Source organism: Aethalodelphis obliquidens, unplaced genomic scaffold, assembly GCF_003676395.1.
Source record: "Aethalodelphis obliquidens isolate GAN/ISIS:26980383/991018 unplaced genomic scaffold, ASM367639v1 scaffold26, whole genome shotgun sequence".
Taxonomy (NCBI): domain Eukaryota; kingdom Metazoa; phylum Chordata; class Mammalia; order Artiodactyla; family Delphinidae; genus Aethalodelphis; species Aethalodelphis obliquidens.
Genome location: NW_020837970.1, coordinates 14,091,313 through 14,097,312, shown reverse-complemented (window position 1 = coordinate 14,097,312; position 6,000 = coordinate 14,091,313). Strand labels below are relative to the sequence as shown.

General features: G+C 41.2%; 1 protein-coding gene and 1 long non-coding RNA gene across 2 annotated transcripts in view; one reads left to right on the top strand and one right to left on the bottom strand.

Annotated features, from left to right (window-relative positions):
* IQCH (IQ motif containing H) overlaps positions 1-6,000 on the bottom strand; it is a 210,924-nt gene that overhangs the window by 159,669 nt on the left and 45,255 nt on the right. The window lies entirely within an intron of this gene.
* LOC113629169 (uncharacterized) overlaps positions 1-6,000 on the top strand; it is a 191,166-nt gene that overhangs the window by 176,955 nt on the left and 8,211 nt on the right. Inside the window, exons 7-8 of the long non-coding RNA XR_003436414.1 lie at positions 1,443-1,622; positions 2,125-2,350. This is a non-coding gene — a long non-coding RNA (uncharacterized LOC113629169). The remainder of the gene's footprint in view (positions 1-1,442; positions 1,623-2,124; positions 2,351-6,000) is intronic.

Genomic DNA, 6,000 nt, shown 5'->3' with positions numbered 1-6,000 from the left:
ACACACACACACACACACACACACACACACACACACACACACACACACAATGGAATATTACTCAGCCATAAAAAAGAATGAAATAATGCCATTTGCAACAACATGGATGGACCTAGAAATTATCATACTAAATGATAAGTCAGACAGAGAAAGACAAATATCATATGGTATCACTTATATGTGGAATCTAAAAAAACGGTACAAATGAATTTATTTACAAAATAGAAACAGAATAGACATAGAAAACAAACTGGTTACCAAAGGGGAAGGTGTGGGGAAAGATAGGTTAGGAGCCTGTGATTAACAGATACATACTACTTTATATAAAATAGATAACCAACAAGGACCTACTGTATAGTACAGGTAAGTATACTCAATATTTTGTAATAACCTATAAGGGAAAAGAATATATATATATATATATATATAGCTGAATCACTTTTCTGTACACCAGAAACTAACACAACATTATAAATCAACTATACTTCAATTAAAAAAAAAAATCTTCCAGGACTTCCCTGGCGGTCCAGTGGTTAGGACTCTGAGCTTCCATTGCAGGGATATGGATTTGAGCCCTAGTCGGGGAGCTAAGATCCCGCATGCCACGTGACAATCTTCCTTCAACTAACTTGAAAAATAGTTCCCTTTTATGTTTTTTTTTCTTTTTTAACATTTTATTTAATCCATCTGGAGTTTTCTTTTGTATAGAATGTAAGGTTAGAATTAACTTAATGCTTTTTCCCCAAATATTTAGCCAAATGATTCAGCACTATTTACCTAGCAGATCCTCCCTTTCCTACGGACTTAGTGTCACCTTTATTACACTTTCAGTTATTTTTTATACTAAAGTCAATATCTATGCTCATTTCTTTTATTCTATTAATTAATCTGTTAATTTTTGTGCCCAGAGGATGCTATTATAATTGTTGTAATTTTTTTAATTATTATTTTTTCTTAATTTTAATTTTATATTGGCAAATAGTTGATTAACAATGTTGTGTTAGTTTCAGGTGTACAGCAAAGTTATTCAGTTATACATATACATGTATCTATTCTTTTTCAAGTTCTTTTCCCATATAGATTATTACAGAATACTGAGCAGAGTTCTCTGTGCTATACAGTAGGTCCTTGTTGGTTATCTATTTTAAATATAGCAGTGTGTATATGTCAATTCCAAACTCCCAATCTATAATTGTTGTAATTATATCATATGTTTTAATAAGAAGTATGGAAAGTTCACCTTCATTAATCTTCTTTAGGGGAAAAAAATGAAGCCTTTGGCCATTTATTTTTTAAGATGATGAACACTGGCAAGTTGGAAAGAATTAATATTCCATGCAAACCAAATAAAACCCATAAGAATTTTGAATGGAATTACATTAAATATAAAGATTAATTTGTAAAGAACTGGCATTTTTATTATAATCGTTTTTCCTTTTCAGGAGTATGATATGTATTTTATTTATTCAACTGTTCTTTGACATCGCTCAGTAAATTCATGTAAAGACTTTAAAGCATGCAACGATAACCTAGGAATGAGAAAATTAATTCTACCTGAAGAGATCTGGGAAGACATTTTTATGGCCCGAAAGAGGAGAGCTCTACAAATGTAGTCAAATGAGGTACATGGTATTTCATTACTTAACTTGACATAGCCTAACTCAATTATACAATTCCTTAAGAACTTGTTACTCAAAGTCATTAACCACATACACACATCAAGAGTAAATTTTCATTGGATTCTGACCAGATCGGGCACTATGCTTGATGTTGGAAATATGGTCCCTGCCCTCAAAGGGGTTTGCAGTCTAGTTGGGGGGAGTTTCCATGCTAAAAGTACCAGCTCTAAAGAGTAGATCTTAAATGTTCTTACCACACACACACTCACACAAAAGGTAATTATATGAGGTGATAGAAGTGTTAACTAACCTTATTGTCATAATCATTAAATACATAATCATGTGTCTAATCATCACATTGTACACCTTAAATTTACACAATATTATATGTCAATTATATTTCAGTAGAGCTAGGGAAAAAAAGTACCAGCGCCTTTTATTGTTCTAATCCTTGTGTTAATGTAGCGTCTCACTAAGTGGTTTGATCTTTTACTTCTATTCCCAGATCAAGGTAGAGAAATTTCTCCACAAATTTCTTGGTCATCAAGGAAGTAATTATTGGCAGGATCCCAGCTCTGCCCCTCAGATGCAGGTTAAAATCACCATCCTCAAAGCTACCTGGAGGTGGATTAAGGATGGAATAAGGTGGAATAAGGATTAAGAATGCCAACTTGGAAGTCAGACTGGGTGTTTGAATTATGACCCTTTGACCTTTAGTTGTATGACTTTGGGTAAGTTATTTAACCACCTTTGCCTCAGTTTCCCCAAATATAAAATGAAAATAGTGGGCTTCCCTGGTGCCGCAGTGGTTGAGAGTCTGCCTGCCGATGCAGGGGACACAGGTTCATGCCCCAGTCTGGGAAGATCCCACATGCCACGGAGCGGCTGGGCCCGTGAGCCATGGCCGCTGAGCCTGTGCGTCCAGACAGAGCCTGTGCTCCACAACGGGAGGGGCCACAACAGTGAGAGGCCCGCGTACAGCAAAAAAAAAAAAAAAAAAAAAAAAAGAAAGTAGTAATAGTACTTAACTTGTAGAGTTAGTGCGAGGATTACATGAGACAATCCATCTATATTGTGCTTAACACCATGCCCAACACAGAGAAGGACTCAGAAGTGCATTATTTAATGTGCGGTTTCCTGAGCAGGTTATACATTTCAGCTTAGAGTGCAGCTCTGCTTGGTGGCACAGCTAGGTGTCCTGTGGATTCTCCAGGCTAGAACATGGAGGTTCTAGTGGGGGAATTATCCTCCCCTCTAGTAAAATCTAGGTCCTACTCTTGAAACTACTGGTAAATGGAATAATAAACCCAAGACTGTGGAAAGATGGTGACAGGTACTTCCCCTGGAATTTCAATGTTTTCAATTAAATGATAATTCCATAATGAGAAGGTTACAGTTTTGAAAATCCTTCACTGAAAGAGTCAATCCTCTTTTCCCCTAAATTGTGGTTATATTGAATGAATCCAGTATTAGGTATCAAGTACATCTTTACATGGATGGAGAAGAGGATGTTGGGACAATAGTTTCTTGGTAGTCAGCTACCTCTCTGGGGTGATTGCCTGTTTTCACTTTATAGCTTCTCCTGATAACCTTCCATAAGGATGGGCCCCTTTAAGTTAAAGTTGGAAGAGGGTATTTTGAAACTCAGAGAAGAGTTTTCTTAGAAACATCTTAAACAAGCTGGTAAGATCCCCCATCAAACTCACGTGAGATGTTAGTACAACTGAACCTAATGACTGGACATTTCTGGGTCTCTCACCAGCAAGGCATGGGGAAAGGAGAATCTTTTCCTCTCATGGCTCTGGTGGCTTGGGAAACATGGGGAGATACGGGAAGCACAGGGTTTCTCGTCAAGAAATCCCCCAAGAATACTTCTTTTTATGGGCTGCTTCCTTCTCACCTCCTTTTCTTATTTTTCTCTTTTTCTTCCATATGCATCCTGTTTCTTCCAGCCAGGGATTCTTTCCTCCTCTGGGTAGTACAATTACTTGGGTAGGAAGTTTAGAGTAGTGACAAGAAGATATGTTCCCCTACCCCTGTCCCCAACTCTGAGTGTGAAACCAGAAAAATAAATAAATGATCAGTGTGGCCAGCTCCATGTAGAAGTTGATTTAAAAGACCCAGCCCCCGAATAGGAACGTAGTCTATTTCGTGTCATCAAAGAAACAAGACGTCAGCTGAAGGTGAGTGGTCTTTTCTACTAGGAAATTAATAAAGAGGAAGGCATTGGTTAAGAACACAGGCTCTAATATCAGATAGGCCTGGACTTGAATCTGGGCCCTACCACTTACTAATTATAAGACTGGAGCAAGTAACTTAATTTCTCTTAGCCGTAGTTTTTTTCAGTCAAGATGGGGTAATATCATTCATCCCACAGGGATAAATGTGGTTGTGGATATAAGCAGCTCAGCACGGTGCAACGTAATTCATAGTCAAGTCCAAGCAGACAGTGGCCATTTATTATAAAATGTTGAATCAGAGAGTCAGAATTTCTCAGTGCCCCTAAAGCACTCACTTCACAAGGATGTATTCATATCCCTTTGGCAGAAGTAGCTTCACAGATGGATGCATCAGACTATAAATGTGTGATGCTGCTCACCATGAAGATCATCCAACTAATTACCCTTAGTCAGTTTCCCTGTTCACTAAGCAGGCTTCTAACTGGGCTTTCTGTGTAGCTTTGTAATAAGGATACAATATGCTCATCAGATCAGACTGACTTGAACATTCAGGTCTGTTCGGCCATTATAGCTCTCCTTAGAATAAATAAAGTGGTGTTCCAGTTTGTACATCAGCCTCTTGTGAGTCCAGCTGCACCCAAGAGATTGATCAACTCTGACAAAATCAATCTCTAATCCTACAAAGTCGAGCATTATACCCTGAACTGCACCGAAGTAATAGCACTTCAGGGGGGCTCTGAGATGCAAATTGCTGACCTGCAAGACAGGTATAGCCTGGAGACTACTTTCTTTGACCACATAGGGTTTTTATTTATTTATTATAACTTTATTTTATTTATTTATTTTTGGCTGCGTTGGGTTTTCGTTGCTGCTCGCAGGCTTTCTCTAGTTGCTGCGAGCGGGGGGCTACTCTTCATTGCGGTGCGCGGGCTTCTCATTGTGGTGGCTTCACTTGTTGTGGAGCACAGGCTCTAGGCACGTGGCTTCAGTAGTTGTGGCACATGGGCTCAGTAGTTGTGGCTCTTGGGCTCTAGAGAGCAGGCTCAGTAGTTGTGGCACACGGGCTTAGTTGCTCTGCGGCATGTGGGATCTTCCTGGACCAGGGATTGAACCCGTGTCCCCTGCATTGGCAGGTGGATTCTTTTTTTTTTTTTTTTTTTTTGCGGTACGCGGCCCTCTCACCGTTGTGGCCTCTCCTGCTGCGGAGCACAGGCTCTGGACGCGCAGGCCCAGCGGCCATGGCTCACGGGCCCAGCCGCTCCGCGGCATGCAGGATCCCCCTGGACCAGGGCACGAACCCACGTCCCCTGCATCGGCAGTTGGACTCCCAACCACTGCGCCACTAGGGAAGCCCAGCAGGTGGATTCTTAACCACTGCTCCACCAGGGAAGTCCCAGCATAGGGTTTTTTAAATCATCTGAGCGAATATTTAAAAATCGGGAGATTTCACCAAAAATGTGAATACGAGTTTCCAGCTTCTTATGAAAACCCAGCCAAAAGATTAGAGCTGAGGCATCTGTTTCCTGTAGGGAGGTCCTGTCTCCTCAGTTCAGAGTCCCAGCTCTTACACCTGGTCATTTCAGTCAGTTATCACCTGCCTGGCCTAAGAGGACTTACTTTTGTGATTCCTGTTCTAAATAAGAACACTTTGGAGAGTTTCTTAGGGTTTTTACTCCTTCCAAAAGAGGGGGAAAGTCAGGAAGGAAAAAGCCTATCGAACACCATTTAGTATAAACAGATGATAAATTTGGAAACACACCCATATTTCAGGAAACACTTGGATTAAGATAGTCTCCTGGGCACTTGTTTGCACGAGTAGATGGGACCATAGGGAGTTGGTGAGAGGCTGGGATTGGGGGAGGGGTGCTGAGGCTGATAATTGACAGAGAGGAAGTGGGTGGTATGGGGGCAGGAGGGGAAGAGAAGGGCAGCAAATGTTTGCAAGGAATCGACCACTCCTATTCTTTTTTCTTTTTTTTTTTTTTTTGCGGTACGCGGGCCTCTCACTGCTGTGGCCTCTCCCGTTGCGGAGCACAGGCTCTGGACGCGCAGGCTCAGCGGCCATGGCTCATGGGCCCAGACGCTCAGCGGCACGTGGGATCCCGGACAGGGGCACGAACCCGCGTCCCCTGCATCGGCAGGCGAACTCTCAACCACTGCGCCACCAGGGAAGCCCCACTCCTATTCTTTATCCTTCTCTC